General features: G+C 38.8%; 1 protein-coding gene across 4 annotated transcripts in view; it reads left to right on the forward strand.

Annotated features, from left to right (window-relative positions):
• The window catches only part of SYN2 (synapsin II), a 187,407-nt gene that overhangs the window by 50,609 nt on the left and 118,233 nt on the right, over positions 1-18,565 (forward strand). The gene's annotated exons all lie outside the window — the stretch shown is intronic.

The raw sequence follows: 18,565 nt of genomic DNA on the forward strand, positions 1-18,565 counted from the left end.
TAAAGAACAGTGTTTTTGCCAGGCAGACATTTTTCTTGGGTTGTTGAAATTCTCGTGTGTGTTAAATCTGCCAGGCAGAAGCTGGCCTGTGATACGCAGGTGTTCGTGCATCTCTCGTACCAAACTAGCTACGCAAATTGCCCAGATAAACCATACAGCAGGCAACAACGAGTAATGCTTACGGTGCTCCCATTTTTCCTGTAGATCTGGATATTCACATCGCTCATCCTGAGAGATTTTTGCCTTCAGCTGAAATACAAAATCTTCCTCTAATCAAGGTCACCAGTATCAAAACTAATGGTGCTGTTGGGCCACAAGACACAATTGCCTTCCCTCCGCGAAGGTTTTGTGACGTGAACTCTTTTCATGTAGTGGGAAGTGCCTGTCTGTTGCTCTCGTTATTCAGAATAATATGTGAGTGTGTTCCATTCAAATTACTGGGACAGGAATGTTTGTCAGAAAAGACATTTTATTTTGCCGTAAATTATTCCATATGTATATTCTGAAATGCTTGTTGGAGCAGAGTGATAGTGATCTACTATTACTGTGCTAGATTATGAGTCAGTTATGGTTGAGTTATGCGTCCTCCTTTGAGGCACGAGTAGTGTGCAAGTGACTCAGGCACATGGTACCAACTTTTGCAGTGAGTCACGGGTTGAAACGAGAATAGAATAATTTTGGTTTAGTATTTTACAAAATCAAAACCTTGCATTGATTTTTTTTTTTTTCCCCTTCATCTGAGAAACCCTTTTTGAAGTAATGCCATTCTGTTTTAATAGGGAGAAATTTACATAGAGGGAAATAATTTCTTTTACCTAAGACTGTATGTTGGGGAGATACTCTTTGATTTTTCTTACGGGCATCATCTTGTTATTGTTCCCCTGTGCCTGTAAAACCGTGATTTTAGTTTTATTAATTTGCTCTATTAATTGAACTGTGGTTTTGCAGTGATTCTCTTGCCCTTTTTAGTTTTAATTTATGAACTCATAATATTATAAAATGCTTAAGATTAAATAAAAAAAACGTTAGCATAGGTCTTTTGCAGTCTTGACACCTTTCAGAGTAAGGAACGTGTGTATCATGTTAAGATAGGTTATGTTATCGTGTTTTTATCTGGCCTAACAATTGAAATGCTTGAAAATTTCTTGAAAAGAGAGTGAGCTCAGCTGATTTCATGAGCTTCTTAAAGCTATTTCCCCTTCCTCTTCCCCTTCCCCAACCATTTTTCTCATCTGTATTCAGCTGAGGTGTATTTCAAGGGCTCTATATAATGATATTTGGAATTTTATAATGCCGAACTTTAGATGGCAATAATGCTACTGATAATTCAGAACCTATCTTTAGCCTTCTCACCCTGTGGCATTAAAAAAAAAAAAAAAAAATCAGATTCTGCCCTTCTTCCAGTGCAACCTATTGAGTTTTGCTTTTCCATAGTTTCGTTTTAGTCTCATGTCGCAACACTGGAGTAACTAACTAGGCATTGAGAACCGATATTAATTCAGGTGACAAAGATCTTAAGAGAGTTGGTGAGTCAGACTCCGTGGGGAGTCTGGGACTTTACTGGCCTGGCGTAAATTTTGCTTCAATAAATTTTTTTCAAAAGTTCGGTTCATGTACTTAAATTCTTATTAAAAGAAGGCACTTGTTAAAAGCCTCTACACCCATTTGCTGTAGTGATCTTCTATACTGCAAGATAAGGAAATAATTTTTCCTTGATTTCTTTTTTTAAAAAATTAAAATGTGTATCATATATATATCATATATATGATATATCAAGTAATTTATTGGAGTATTTTTTATATAAAGGAATTTTAATATATAATACATAATTATATAACAATCTAAAATAAATACTTAAAATATATAAATATTTTTATGTAAAAATAGGTATTAAAAAATAAAAAGCATTACTAACAAGGTGTAGCCCTATAGAACTGTGCTATTTGTTGAGAATTGCAAATTGCACAAAGTTGGATTTTGTGGCTCCATTTCTGTGCCTCTTTAAGGTCACCTGCCGTTGCTGTCGTTGAAAGGTAAGAGGCCATTCTCATTTGTCCCTGCCTTCCTGCTGTTTCACATACAACAGGAACGTTCTTGGGACAGTGAGAAAAATCACTAGCCTTCAGCCCCGTTATGCTCCTCATGAGGTTTTCCATGCAGCTGCATGCGGGCTAGGCTGGGGTGGCAAAGCGCAGCTGTGGCCAAAGGGAAGGTCAAGGAATGTCATTGATTTTGACAGCATTGGGCTCAAGTCAGCTTTGAGTGATTGCAAAACTGTTCTGTCTCTCTGGACTGGTTCTCTGTGGCTTCCCGCTCCTCTTTCAAGTCCACTTTTCCAGCACTGTCTCCCTTCTTCATCCCCTTTCTTTGAGGAAGGGTTGATACAAAGTCATCGGTGGGTTGACCCGAGGACCAGTCCCTGTTGCTATACTGGTACTTTTCTTCCAAACTCACTCCTCCTCAGTTTACTGTAGATTACCTTCTCCTGCATCCCTGTCTTCATGCCTGTCACGGTGAACGTCGTGGACTTCCGTCTCGTATTTGTGTGGATTGTTCAACAAGTTTTCCCTAACTGCATGGTAGCACATGCCTGTGCATTCTGGGCTGAATTTCATTAGAAACGTGAAGCCCAGGAAAAATACAATTAAGCTTTGTGCAGAGAGCTGTAAATCATTGGCATAGTGGGTTAAAGAAAAAAAAAAAAAGTCTAGTTATTGAGCGTATGTTTGCTTGCCTTTATTAGGAGGTTAAACAAGAGATGATGGAATGGTTGTTAACAGGGGTTTCACTGTGTTAATTTAACTTCCGTCATCTTGGTGATGGTTTGCAAAATACCACATGATCGATGAATCTTGACTCTAATGCAATTCTTGCACTCTTTGAAAGAAAGCCATGGTTTTACGGAGTCAGTAAAGGAAATGTGGCATGCTGTCTTTTTGCAGACCTCTAAACACACGTACATGCGTATGTGTCTGTGTATATATGTACATATTATATATGTAGGTATACACAGACACACACCACTTCAATTTTATGTTAGACACCTGTTGTCAAAATAGCTAATTTAATATGAAACAAAAGCACTGTGAGTGAAGTTGAAACTGCACAAAACTATTAGCACAGGTTTTTTATTTGTCATAAAGTACTTTGCTGACCGTAAAGGAGGATGAAAGCAATAACACATTGAAACAGCTTGAAAAAAAATAAAGCAGCAGAAAGAAAATAGAACCTGAGAGGAGAAAGGAAACTGTAGAAGTAGGTGGTAGTGACTATACTGACATACTGTTAAAAAGAACGACGTGGAGAAGGAGGAGCAGTGTTTTGAGTGATGAGGAAGACAGCAGAAAGCATACGGGAAATGTTGGTTTAATCTCACTTTATAAAAAAAAAAAAAAAGCTTCACTAGCTACCTGGGGCGTGCAAGTATAACAACAAGGGTACAACTTCTGTACGACGTAGCTGATTTCGTCATTAGGAGGCTCAACTCTTTTGTACCAGCAGCAGCAAATCATTCTAAAAGATCCTTCCCACTGCTCTGGGAAAAAGAAGATATCCGTGAAAAGAGGAATAATGATAGATTTTTATCTTTTGTGCTGGTTTTATGAATTTCATGTCTCTCCTTTTTCAAGCTGTGACAATTTCAAATTAATCAGATAAATTTTGTCAATCAAAACTACATGTTTCAGCAAATGTGAAGATGAAAACAAACGTTCCCGTATCACAGAGGAAGGTGAACAGTTAATGAACGTGACGCCGGGTTCTTTGGGCCTGCTTTGTGTCCTTGCAGCTTTCAGATGAGATGGCACTGATATTTCATTAGAGCTGAGCAGTCGTTATGGCACAGCAGCTGTTCAAGTCACAGCCAAGTTCATCTGACAATTGTTTTTTCCACACCTTCAGACAAACCAGATCAGTTTCTGTCATAATAATCTGAATGCTCAGAATTTTTTATTATATTTTTTTTTTAATTATGGTTACAGCTTTTGGAATCAAGTGAGAATCTCAGCTCTCTTTTCAAATAAATAAGCTTACACTTCCTTTGAAGGGAAACAAAAGCATACATCAAATAAAAAATGACGTATACTGTTTACCTTAAAATATATGTTTCTCTTAAAATGTAGGGATCTCTTAAGCCAATCTTGTGATTTTTATCAGGCCTGTGACTCAGATATTTTTTTATTATTTTTTTAATTCAAAGTTTTTGCTCTAACAGATTTTGTCTTCCCACAGACTACCTCCCATCTGTTTAGGGTAATGGGTTTTCTGCCTGTACTCAGAAAGGAACATATTGCAGGATTTGAGTGAGAGGTTTTACCATTAGAAACCACTCGCCCTTGGAGTCTACTTAAACTTGGTTGCCAGGACTACTCCATCCTAGGCAAATAGGACAAAAAAATTGAGGTCCTCTTGCAGAAAATTGAGAACTATAGCCTGCCTACAGAAAGAGAAAAAGATATGTGTGATAATGAAATATAAACTCTGTATAAACATTGTGATTGAGAAGTGTTCCAGCTCTCAAGTCTTAAATGTGTGTAGGTGGGTGGGTGGGAAGAAGGGAAAAGGAGTAAGAAAGTGTGAATCCAGGGATGAGACAAAAAGTTGTAATGCCTTTTATAGGGGGATAGTACAAAAAGAGACTCAGTGAAGTCTAAAGGAAGTGATGCATTTGATATCGTCTCCTATTAGAACTGAGAATTAATCAAAGTATCATAGTATTGTGGTTTTGAATTAAGCCCTTAGAAGAACTACTTTCTTCAAGCTGTCAAATCCAGAAAAGATGCGCAAAATATGATGATTCGCACAAGTATCGAAAAGATGAAGTTTTAGGACTTGGCCACTATCTTTGAAGATTGTGTTTTAGAAAAGCAGTACTGTAGAAAGATTCCTATTTGCTGTTTCTGTTGCTTGGTAAATCCTTCCCTTAATTTGCTGTGAAGCACTCTGTGCTTTCATTTCCAACTTGGAAGCGGAGATGCAGAGGTCAGGAGATGCAGAGGTCAGGAGGCAGTCTTCTCAGCCTTGCTGGCTTACCTTGAGTGGTGTTGGTCTGTTGCTTGTTTGTGCTGATGGGAATGACACAGTAATTCATGTTCTTTCAAGATTTGAAGGTTCCTAGGAATAGATGCACAGCAAGGCTCTGCTTCTCGATGTTTCTGTTCTTTTCCCCACTTTGGTTATTGAAGTAGCGGCTCTTTGGCTTGTGCGTTAGTGAACAGAGGCCATGTTCGTTAGCGAGGAGGTATGAGAAGTGTGTTTTGCGAGAGAGAAAGGGAGATGAGCACGCCGTGGCCCAGCCTGAGGTATGAATTCTGTAGCAGCAGGCTCTGTTGGAACGCACAGTAATGATCTGTTTTCTGCTGGGTCTGCAGAGGAAAGAACACTGCACTGAAAGAGCTGCTCACCTTGGTTTGTTCCTTTCTGAGCACACGTGTTGGAGTACGATGTTCTGAATTGCTTGTACATACACTGCCTGCGAGAGGGAATGTGTGCTAAGGATGAAGGGATACTTCGAGAGGAAGTCAGTAAGGGGAGATGGAGAGGATTTAGTCTCTTACAAGTTAGGAAAACTGGGTAGCTTGGCTTATTTCTGTATTGTTAATATAGATACCTCATGATAAAGCGGACTCAAGGTGACCATGTGTCCTGTTCTCTCTTCCAGCTGAATGATGCAAAAAAATCAAGTCATAAACTGATACTGAGAATTTCCCAGTTTTCTTTGTCTCACATTTTTTGACATCTAGACCTGTCTTGCATTCATCTATGAGCACAAGGTTGCAACTTCTCTTTCTCTCTAACCCTACCTGTCAGGCAGTCAGCTGGATCCAGGACATGTGTACCAGCCAGAAGGGGCACAGGGATGTTACGTTCCCTAACGGGGGACCGTGAGCTAACGAGGACTCCAGCTGTAGCTGTACCAGTTTGCTCCCTTCTACATATTATGCAACTCTGAGTGAGATTTTCTGTGCTGGGAGAAATAGAACTTGAGGGAATCTAATCTAGCTGTTATTATTTTTAGTAAATAATTATGCCTTGATTTTTATTTATTTTTTTTTAATTTTTCAGTCTTTCAAACTGAGATACAATGTAAAAGAAAAAGTCAGTGGGGGCTTTTGGCCATCGCCAGTGCTGTGCCCATGTACCTTTTTAGTTTGTGAACAGCTGCACTGTAGCTCAGGTTGTGGTAAGTGATTGAAAGATTGTGATTGAAAGAGGGCAGATTTAGATTAGATCTAAGGAAGAAATTTTTCACTCTGAGGGTGGTGAGGCACTGGCACAGGTTGCCCAGAGAAGTTGTGAATGCCCCATCCCTGGAAGTGTTCAAGGCCAGGTTGGATGAGGCTTTGGGCAACCTGGTGTAGCGGAGGATTTCTTTGCCTATGGCAGGGGGGTTGGAACTGGATAATCTTTGAGTTCTCTTCCAACCCTAACCATTCTGTGATTCTATGATTCTAAGTTTGTTTGTTTTACCTTACTCTGAGATACAACTCAGAAAATGCTTCACCTGTTTCTTTTCTCTCCCAGATCCTGTAGAAGCAGTTACAATGCCCAGTAAGCAGCAGTAGTGGAGAGATGTGAAATTCCTATTCAAATTACTTTTAATTGCTGCGACGTTATTTACGATGATTAATATTTCCGTTTAAAATTAAACAACCACTACTTTTGAATTAATACTTTTGGATGGATAAAGTAATAAGTACTCCAAACTATTTTTAAATTATTTTTTTATGTATATTTCCTCTGAAGTTTGGCTTTTGTGGCCCAGCAGGTGGCAGCGCTTGACCGGCGCCGGGGTGTAAGTCTAAACCTGCTCCGCTTTTGCTCTCACTAGATGGCCCTTTCTGCAGAAGCCCCGCTTCCCTGGCAGACCTTCCTCGCTACATAAACACAGGCATCGTAGACGTTAATCTTGGTTTGCTTTCCTTTTCCAGCAAAGTGGTGAAAATGAGCGCCATAATGAGTTTAGTGAAGTCACTGAAGGTACAAAACGAACACGAAGAGAAGTAGAATTTTTGTCTTAAGTAATCCTGATTGAATGGACAGAATTCAAAATGTTTTTAGAAGAAATACCCATAATCATGACAATCTTTATTAAAATACTCTGATTTTGATTGTCCTTAAATCCTGATGAAGGAATTGGTCCTTATTTACTCCATACCGTTAGTGCATGTTATGATAATATATTATCAAAAAAATGAGATCCACTAGTAAGAAGTCTTTTTTAAAAAAAAAAAAGTAGGATTCTGTCTGTAACTCAACAGTGTGAATTTCTTTTGAATCACCTGCTGGAACGTTGCAATCAATTCATGAGATTGGAGAAACTCAGACTACAGGAGCTTAAAATGAAGTTACTGAACATAACGTGCATCAGGTTTGTTGCTGATTGCTATAGAAAATATATGTTGTTACGGAAAATAAAGTTATTAAAACTACTGGGGATAAAAACGAACCTCTGAAGTGATGTACACAGGACCAAAGGTAGAAAAAAAACTGACTTCAAGAGCAGAGAGAAATATTTTGCTAATTTGTTTTAAAAAAAATAATAGCCATGTCTGCAAATCCTGATTAATTTTCTTTTGATTGTGCCGTTAGGAGCTTAGGGATTACTTGCTCATTTTGTTTTTTTCCTAGTTCACAACTGAAAAAACAGAAGGGTTTTGAGAAGAAACTGGCAGTCTGCCACTATGTGGGAGTTTAATACGAGAGTTGTCTCAAAGCAATCGCCGATATCACTGCAGACTAATTTGTGTTGATGTGGTAGCAAACCAGAACGAGGGGAGCAGCCTGCCTTTCTTAGGCAAGTTAAACTTGCAGTATGGATATCCTGGGTCTCTGAAAGGTTTTCAATGCATCCTGAATTTTTGTCCCAACAGCCCTTATTGTAGCATAATGAAGAAAATATTCTTACTCCAAATGCTGTTATTTGTTCATGTTTTGTTTACTCACCAGGATGATCATCCTTGCCCAGTGTCATAAATTCACTAGCAAAAATATTTACCAGTAACTAGCTGCAGATTTTGGATCTTACGTAACAAGGGCTTGCACATGCCTGCTATTTCCATCTTTGCCAAATGGCAGTATCTTCATGGGAAGAGTACTCCCGTCTCTTTCTCTAACGACTCCCATCCAGATGAATCAGTGCCTTGGACTGCAGACCCGTGGTTGCCCAAGGATCCGTTAGCGGAGAGGTGACTGGTAGCATAAGCTAGCCACTTCCCATGAGGACCGAAGTGGGGGGGTGTAGCCCACAAAATGACATAGGGCTGGATTCAGTTCATCTCTTGGGCATCCTTGACTAACGTGCTGTGTGTTGCCAACTAAATTTAAAGCCGTCTTTCCACGGTATGGCTCCTAGAGAGAGGATCTGCTCAAATCTCTGAGATTTTGAAACAGCCTTTGCTATTGCGTGCAAAGGAGAACGGGGCCTGTTCTTGCCCCTATAGGCACTGGGGGAATTAATCCTATAAATGTGAATTATACAATTATGAAATTGTTACAGCTATTGCTATGTGCTAATGCATGTCAAGAGAGAATGCTTGTTTGCATCTTAGTTGTTTCGTATCTGTTACACTACCATTTTTTGGCAGTAAACCTCATATTTGACAGCATTTAGTTGTGCAAAACAAAAAGACAGTGCTCATGTGGGAAGGGGAAGAGATGTGGGAATATAGTTCCGTGTTCAGCAGTTGCCTCTGCTCCTCGCAGCTGTGAGGTGCTGCCAGGCAGCTGGGGCTGGGGCTGCTGGGGGCTTGCAGCAGCCTCATTGGGAGGCTTCTGCTCAAAAGCTTGGCACAACGCTGGATTTCAAAATCCCAAATTTGAGGTACGGTATACTATTACGTGTTGCTCCACTTTCAGAGCTGAACGTGACCTGAGTGTAATACAGACCTCGCCTAGAGTAGCCTGTACAGCAAACACTTGGAATAGTGTGGGATTCCAGTGTTTGTTAAGCACTGAAAACTCGGATCACTTTTTTTTTTATGAATAATGAAGAGGGTGTGAGCAGCTGTGGGATTTTGTGTTGTTGTACTGCATAGTTCGACCAAAATGAGTGTATCACTCTCAGAGGATTTTCTTTCTTTTTTTTTTTTTTTTTAATTCAGCTCCTGATTAGATGCACTATAGGCAAATAAAGGGTTTGCACAGCTGCCTACAAAAATCCAAACCTGTCAGAGACTATTGCCATGGAAGTTCTTGTCGTGTATCCTGGTCGTGTTTCTCATCTTTAATATCTTCCCCTTTGTCACGACATCCTTGAGACTTGCGGTACGTTTCGTGTTACAGATCCCGATAGGCTTTACCTGACTTTTAGTTTTGGGGACTGTTCCTGTGTAAAAATTTTTAAAGCCTATATTCCCAAGGTCAGCCTCACCTGGGGAAGGGGAGGGTAATGCTTCCAGACTAGTGTAATAGTTGTGGTGCCAGTTTACTGTAGAGAAAAATACAATGCACTAAATTAAGCAGTACTGGAAAATTCTATCATTCTGTAATCCATGGTGGGAAGCTGAAGGTTCTCAGGAACACGGGCTTTTAGTTATTTGGCTTTTAAGGGAATATTAAAATCAATAAACCAAACATGAATATTTTAAATACAGACAAAACTCTATCTGATTATACTTTTAAGTATAATATTAAAATACAGGGTATTTAGTTTAGTTTTATGACATACTTGGGAAGCTTAATTCTGAGCAGGAGAGACTGTTCCTTTTAGTGAAAGGAATTTAGTATTGCTAAAATATATTCCTTGGCATATTTCCAGAAGAACACTTTTATGCATGTTATGCAGGAGTTAATAAGTACTGTATTTTCAGGTCTTTGCTAATGTAGTATCCTGTTTGAAAAAGTTTCTAGTGGTGATTTGTTAGGGTAGAAGTACCAGTATGACTGAAAGCGTGACCAGACAAGGAATATGTGGACTTACCCTGAAAGCAGCAAAATGGTAATCTGCTACACCATTCCATACATTTCCCTGCAGAACATGGCGTAAAATGTGGGTTCCAAGTGAAAAAGTGATACTGGCAAAAGTCCTTTCTGTTTTCCTGGTATTGCTTATGCTAAGAATTAACAGTGTAATGTGTTTCCAATGACTATTTTAACTTGAGTATCTTGAAGCAATTGGTTTTTCATGGCAGCGTTCTGAACCTTCCTCCAAAGTTAGTGGGCAGATGAAACGCATGTTTCTGAAGCTCATTATTCCATAATAGCTGATAAATTAATATTTTTATTCTGCTGAGCACAGTGCATGAAATCCTTCTTTCCTTGGCGGGGTGTGAGCGTGGAATTTCGATGGAGGTACCACTCAGCTTTCTGGTACACTGGGTGTCTTATTTGGAGTCAGAGGAGACTGTCATGAAGCCAATGGACACTGAGTGTGTCTGTGTGCATGCATATATATGTGAGAGAGAAAAAAAAACCCACCTTAATAATATTCATTAATTCAAGTTAAAATAGGAGAGGCAAATAGAAAGCATTAGTGATTGTTAGTAATTTAATCCAAGTTGATGTCATTAATTTCCTTGTGCGTTTTTGCCAATGCTGCATCAAAGACGTAGTGAGTGTTCTTACTGTTGCTGTTAATATGCTTTTTCTTGTAGATCTAGAAACCATTTGCACGTTAGGTTCGTGCTACATGTCGTGCGTGGCATCCATCATCCAGCACAAGCATGCAGCGAACTTTATGATGGTGAAGTATTTCCTCTGTTTTCAGCCAGCTCCTGTGTGTGCCTGCTGCTTTCAAAGAGGGGTTGTACCAGTGCAGCTGCCGTAAACCCAGTAGAGCCGGAAAGACGACCATGGACCTATATTTGTCTGTGACTGGAAACAATTTTTTAGCCAATCTGATATACATTTCTTTCTACAGAAGAGGGCAGCAAAAGCCATATGCTCTTTCTTTACTGCATCTATGAAGATGCTAAACCAAGTTACTTCAGTACAGCTATGAAGACTGGGTTTGCTAATTGATCTGCTCAGAGAAACAGGGCATTACATGATCGTTTTACGCGTAAGTTTCAGTTGCATGAAAATTGAAATATCAGAGACTTTTACACTGACTATTTGGGATCTTGGTTCAACTGGGGCCTCTAGTATTCCTGTAATATGAAGCTAGTGGTAGAATTGGAAGAGACTCCAGATCTATGTGATGGAGGCGCAAGGATCTCTGAGCCAAAGGTCAAAGCAATCGCTGATCCGTGAAAAATCTTTTTATCCTTCACTCATTTAAATCTAGTTCAGAATTGGCAGGGCCACAGAAGTATTGCTGCAAGGGTGTGGAATGCCTGTAGGGTCCAGCTGGGAAAAAAAAAAATACTCAGACTTGCCTCTGCCATCACTGCAAAGGCCATTCTTAATCGATTGAGTGTGGTTTTGTGCATGTATATATCTATGTATGTATATCTCTAATAAGATACTCTGGCAATTGTGGCAATCCTTTCCTCTCACATTACCCCATGTTTCTGCTGGGTCTTGTCCCTGTGTGGGGCTGAAGATTTAAGATTTGACAGTAAGACTGAAGGTACTTAATCTGGTTTAACTACAAGCTGTGGCTGAAAGGTGTGCACTGTCTCTCCCACCTTCTGCCCAGACATGCAGGACATGCACGCTTCCCCGTCTTTCTGACTTCATGTTGACTAGTTTGCTCAGAATCTCATCTGTAGGATGAGCACAGAGGTTTTTAGGATACAATTTATATATCTCTAGATGTAATTTCTGGATGATTTAATTTTTTCTGTCAAACCAATCACCAGAGGCTGCACTGTGTGGCATTTTTGCCATTTAGAGTGCCTTACTTTCTAACCAGTAGAATTCTCATTACCAGTTTGTACTACTTTGTCTTTGTTGTGTACAGAAGGAGAAGTCGAAAAGAACAGACTTCGTAGTTGGTAGGGAGACTTGGAAATGACAAACTTAACTTTGTTATTTTAACGTGCAGTATTATTACATTGGCTATAGTAGATAAGATTAAGGAACTTAGAGCAACTGGTACAGAATATGAAGTTTGAGTGTTAGAGCACTAAGAACCATTAAAACTTGTACCAGTATTTAGAACAGCAATATTTTGTAATTTGGCTAGTGATGTTTTCCTGTATTTTGGCTAGTGATGTTTACAACAGAAAGTTGGGACTTTCTGTTCATCTCATGAGTACAAAATATTTTTATGAACTTAACCATGGGAAAGTGTAGTAATCATTCTAATGAGTCTAACAGATTGGAAAAGGTTATAATATATTGCATCATGTATGAGGTCTTCTAGTGATGAGGGAGTGAACATTTAAAAATACTTTCATTTGTCATCTAATTTAAAAAAAAAAAAGCCTGCAGAAATTACATCGTGACTATAAATCTTGCACAGAAGTAATGGGCTAATGGTAAATATTACATAATGGGAGATGTGGGATTTTGAGACATTACCAGAAAGGCAAAATAGCTTTTGGTCATGAAAGAGTACTTGTTTCACCTTTAGTGGGCAGAAAAATGAGGCATTTTCAGTAAAGCATGCTGTTCAAAGGACCCAGAAAATTTAAGCTCAAATGAGAGATTCCAGAGTAGGAGGCGTTTTCTTCTTGATTAGATCTCTAGTGAAAACACTGCGGTCAGGCACGGAACTGAGTGACGAAACACAAGGGCTCCTGATTAAAACAACAAAATGGTTCTTGGGCTGGAAGATCAGTGCTGTGAAAGAATAAAATGCTCCTGTTTTGTTTAAATAGTTAGACTAAAGGAGATAACGTTCTGATATATGCCAAGGGGATAGGATAATTTGTTGGTTTTATTTTTATTTTTTTTTAAAAAAAAGCTAGTAATAAATTAGGAGGAAAAAATAGAGATTGAATCAGTGATTGTGGAAGCCTCTAAAAGTGCCATATATAAAGATATTCTGAAAAAAAAACCCTTTCTAGCAAGGGGGATGTGCAGCACAGAAAGGGGAATGGAATAGTTGCTGCTTAATAAGCTTACATTCTGTATTTCTAGATTGTTTATGCTTTCTTTTTTAGTATGCTTTTAGAGGGGAAGCTGTTTGGGCAACTTCTCTGCTGTCAAAAGATTACTCACCTTTTTCATGAGTTTAGCTGTCACTGGTGAAGGAAATGGGGAAGGGACTGAAGGTTCAGTGCCTCTGCAGAGGAAGGGCTGCACGCAGGAGCTCTGGATTTGAAGCACGTATTTAACAAAGTTCTTTGCTCCAGGTTGCAGGAGTTGGGGAAGGAAAGCCCTGTACCAGAGGAGCAGTGTTTCCTACAGATGTTTTCCACTGCCCTGTTAAGTTTGAACTGCTCAGGTGCTTTCATGGTCCTCAATAGAACTGGGCAGACCAGCAATGAAGAAATCCTGTTAACTTGAGAGAATTAACCGTGTGATAGGATCCAATAGCAGACATTCTGGGATGACTCCATCATGTGCTAATATACACTAGGACCATAAGTACTTGGTTTTGTTCCTAGTCATTCTTTTCCTATATATTATGCTTGACAAGATTGGTATGTAAAGACGGTGATTTCAGGTCAAGATATACAGTGAAGACCGAGACGTATTTTACCAGTGGAAACAATATGATATCCAAAAAAGTATGACCATGTTGTGCCTATGGGCACAGAAGAAAATTTTCAGAAATCATTTCTATTGTGACCTTGATAGGTTAAAAAATAGGTTAAAATGCAATTGTTTATGTGCTGCCTTACTGGCAGAAGCTAGCACTATTTTAAGAACAGTATATTTTCCCCTTCAAAAGGCTAGGCTACGGCTCACGGTGAAGAACTGCGTTAATCGTGTCCTGCCTGTCATACTGGGAAAAAACGTGTATAAATCAAGTTTCAGTTAGGGTTTCTGTGGATTGTCAGATAACACAGTAACTTGGCAGTAGGAAAAGGTTCTTCACTGAGATGGTGGTTGGTCACTGGAACAGGCTTCCCCGGGAAGGGGTCACAGCACCCAGCCTGCCAGAGTTCAAGGAGCATCTGGACAGTGCTCTTAGTCATATGGTTTAGTTTTAGGTAGTCCTGCGAGGAGCAGGGAGTTGGACTCCTTATGGGTCTCTTCCAACTTGAGATTTTCTATGATTCTATGATTATGCCAGTGGTTTTTAGCATATCTTTTTAGCATTCTTACTGGATCACCTAGCAGTATGAATGGGATGCTGATGACACCTTAGATACAGTCATATTTCTATTAAATTAGTGGAAAATACTGACTGCTGGAGGTAGATTGACTATTTCTGATTCAGCCTGAGATTAGAGCAGCATATACAAACCATAGTTTTTCTGGTACAAAAACTTTGAGACTAAATCATCTTCTCTCTTCTCCTTTTTTTCTTTTTTTCAAATTGAATTAAATAATCAGTTATTTCTTAAGAAATCTGAACTTGAAGACTGGGCTTGCTTTCTATTCACCATTTCCTATTCCGTCACTGAGGTTAGCATACCACGCTTGGTAAGTTCATGGAAGTCTGGCTGATTCTGGGTCAGTAGTCTGCTAAAATGTTTACAGGCATATGGTAATTCCAGTGAACCAGTTATCTGAGACTACCACGTACATATATCTGTATATACGTGCGTTACCTTACTTCAGGTAAATTATGCACTTTATAGAATCATAGAACAGTTTGGATTGGAAGGGACCTTAACGAACATCCAGTCCCAACCCCCCTGCCATGGGCAGGGACACCCTCCACTACACCAGGTTGGCCAAAGCCTCATCCAACCTGGTCTTGAACACTTCCAGGGATGGAGCATCTACAACTTCTCTGGGCAACCTGTTCCAGTGCCTCACCACCCTCTGAGTGAAAAATTTCTTCCTTCTATCTATCTAATCTAAATCTCCCCTCTTTCAGTTTAAATCCATTGCCCCTTGTCCTGTCACTACATGCCCTTGTAGTCCCTCTCCAGCTTTCCTGTAGGTCCCCTTTAAGTACTGGAAGGGGACTGGAATGACTTTAAGTCATTTGTAGATTTACAGTCTGCAATTCGTGTACTCCAGAGGGTGCTACTGTTCTAAATGATGAACAAAGTGTTGCCCTGTTGTAGTAAACTGGCACTATAATTATGTTTGAGTGTATAATCTTCTTATCGATAGGATCAGTAATTAGTTCTCCGTTCGCTGGCAGACATACCCAGAAATCCGTGGTCAAATGGAACTGATTCCTGTGCATATTGTGTTATCGTACGGAGATCCAACTGCGAGAGCTGCGCTGAGCCGAGTGCAGATTGCAGCGTTTGAGGGTGTTCAGGGCTGTGGAAACAGGAGACTCGCACACATGAGCAGTGGTTTGCAGGACTGGACCCCACGTGTTTGCTGGGTGTGTGCTTTTGACTTCGGTAAGGGCTGTTGTTAAGCTCTGTGTCATGGTGTTAAAATTGAAATAGTAAAATTGAAGTAGTCTAAACCTGTTGCACGTTAGCAAATGATTTTCCTGTTAGTTTTGCTGCCAATTGAAAGTCGCACCTGTTTTAATGCTTTGTTCATTTATATGAAATGAAACTACATTGGTTTCATGGCATAGTAAGATACTGTGGAAATGTGTGTAGAAGTTACGTAGTTTAAGGGAAGTATTTCAGATCTTTTTTATATATTTGAAACTTTTTTAGTGGTTACTACTTCATTCGTTGTCCTTGCCAAAGTTCAGTAAGTGATGTGAGTCCGTATTAGGCTGCATCTGTGGCAACTATGTATTCTAGAGTTGTTTAATAAAGATTTCTCACGTTTTGGAACGATTCTGGCGTATTTGTTCGGTTAACTTTACTGCTGCTGACAGCTGACCTCACACTTGTCAAACTTCCCTTGCCTAGGGATCCTGACACTGAAAGCTTCCTTCCTACGGAGGTGCTCCCAGAGTTGGTTCACAGGTATTCCATGCTCAGTACTGAGAGCAAGAAAGTGTAACAGGAGTTTCAAACTACAAATCGGTGGAATTCTCTAAATCAGTAACACCAAAGAGTTTTATTCCTCATCTCTCAGTGAAAAAAATATTAATTTAAGCGTGTAATAAATGTCTTTATGATAGGATTTTGCATTTCTCATATTGTAAATAGGAAATAATTCAAGCAGTGCATGACTGCATTTCCTAAGTACAGTCAATAAAATAACTAGATTCTATTTCACAGCAAACTCATGCTAAGAATTTCTTAGAGTTTGTTCTGAAATGCCTGAGTCATGACTTCTGCTGTGAGTTATTTTTTTAGAGATATCAAGATAAATTCTTGCAGTTTGTGGCACAACATTTGGAGAATATTATTGAATATTGTACATTTTTATAGAATTTATTGGTTAAAGCCACTTTGGAGTTATGTCTCTTTAAATAATTAAATGTCACTTTTGTTTTCAAGCCCCAGATTGCTTAACTTCAGTACTTACTATTACTGTTTATTTTCAAAGCTGAAGTTGTTTGTTGAAATGTGAAACGTGCCAGAGTTTAGTTGTTTAAAGGTTGCCTTATCCAAATCATGTTTAAGTAGAAAGACTGAATTTAAAGGAATAGCATCTCACTAATTAATATTTAACAAATGTTTTGGGCACATTACAATCTGTTCGATGGACTTAGTGCTAAAGAATAGAAGAGCCTCTCTGCCTTTTTGTGGTTTCCTAGTTCCATTCCTCTCACAAAGACGTAAGGAGTTGCTGATATTTGTTAGGGTAAAGCATCGTGGGAGGTTTAATCTCTCTATATGGTGAAGTTACTGTTCACTTTTGAAGAAACTGGGTAGTACTCTAAGCTTATTTTTCAGTGTTCAAGAGGCAGCTTTGCTAAAACATTTATTGTGTTATGTAGCCAATATAATTCTATTGAAAGTAAATTTGTGTTTTGTGACGTCCGGTAATGCATTTACCTCGCCTGTTGCTATATCAGAAATAAAATCTGCGAGCTCATCCTGTTCCCAGTGAAATTCAACAATAATGTTACTGTTGAATTCGTGAGGATCAGAATTGGAGTTTAAAATGTTTTTCAAAGTGGTGAATCTTAGTTTCTCAGGGACGTTTGAGTTGTCTGTTGTTATGAATTGGTTGCTTTTCTCCTGAGGCAGATGTGGTGTTATCTTTGAACATGAGACCTTCCCCTCTGCTCTGGCTTTTGTGGACTTCTCCCAGGGTAGTACAGATATCCTTGTTTTTCCTGCACCTATTAGATTAACATGGTCCAGCTGATGCTTCAACATAAACAGCATTACAAAACTTCAGCCATGTCCAGACATCTTCAAAGATCTTGAGAGATAATTTTAATATTTCTCATGTGGAATTTCAGAACAAATTTGGAGAGAAAAATAAAGCCATTAATAATATTTCTTTAAGTTAGACTTGTGACGCAGTATATTTCACTTCAGCTTTTGTTATTGGCAAAAATATTTGATAATATTATGCTGAGTATGCACCTCCTGTAATAAAACAATGGATTTCAAACTTCATGTGTATTTATTACAAGAAAACAGTATTAACCAGTAACACGAATGCTTTCTTCATTGTTATTCTCCTTATCCATCGCCTGTTTGTACGGAATTAATTGTTGGGCAATGTTTCAGTATGCCATTTCAGTATAAACACTTTCTTTGCTTACTACCATCTGTTACCCATAATACTTAAAATATCCTTAAGAAATATGTTGCCAAAGGCAGTGTTTTCAGTTGGTTATTGTGACGTTTGGTTCTTCCACTCTTGAAACCAGAGTTTCACACTCTTGTGGACCTCAGTGGGAAAAGGATTTTCCAAAAGCAATAATGCATTGGTTTAATGTGCAGTATAAATTACTGTCACTGATGAGGTAGATTTAGTTTAACATAAAAATGGACAAAGTTACTTTTTTTAACACTCGATGATGTGTTCTGGTTTTGGATTGTGCAACAGATTTTTGCTTGCATATAATAAAAGCGGGAAAGGTACTCTAAGCTTTGGCTTGAGCAAAGAAGGTGCAGAGAGAGACTGATACCATATCCTTTTCCAACTTCGGTATTAGAGTAGTTCTCTTTTTATCAATGGATTATTATTTCTTTAAAAATTCTCATTTACTGCAAAGCAGATACATGCTGCCTAAGGCATACAACTGACAGCTTCCTAGAAGAATGTCTGCTTGGTAGGCCTGGGAGACTGGATCAGTGAATTGAGTTCTGATTTATCGCAGGAATCCTAGTGCACAATAACTGCTCATAAACTCTTCTTCAAATTAACTACAGTGTCTCAAGTTCTAGTCTAGAAAAAGCAAAACTGATTAGTAAATCAGGCACTCGCAAATTTATCAGTGCCTTGATACTTTCTTTAAAAACAGTATAAAGTTTCTAAGCATAGTGTTTCCAATAAACTAGTTTTTCTAAATGAGCTAAGTGGATACAGATTAATATGAGTGGTTGTTCAGACATTGTTCACATTGAAATGAATTTCCACTGGCGTTGTGGACTTCAGTGGGAGCAGGTTTGCATCTTTTTAGTGGTACTCATTTTATGTTAATAGTTAATTGTGAAATATGTATTTCAGTATACCTTATTATACACTTTACTGTTGAAAATCACGTTATGTATGCTTTCTTTCACAAAATACTGTGTGATGTGATGTTAAAAATACAAGGACATCAAAGGAAGAAGAATTGTGTAGA

This window comes from Tauraco erythrolophus, chromosome 12 (assembly GCF_009769465.1).
Source record: "Tauraco erythrolophus isolate bTauEry1 chromosome 12, bTauEry1.pri, whole genome shotgun sequence".
NCBI lineage: Eukaryota > Metazoa > Chordata > Aves > Musophagiformes > Musophagidae > Tauraco > Tauraco erythrolophus.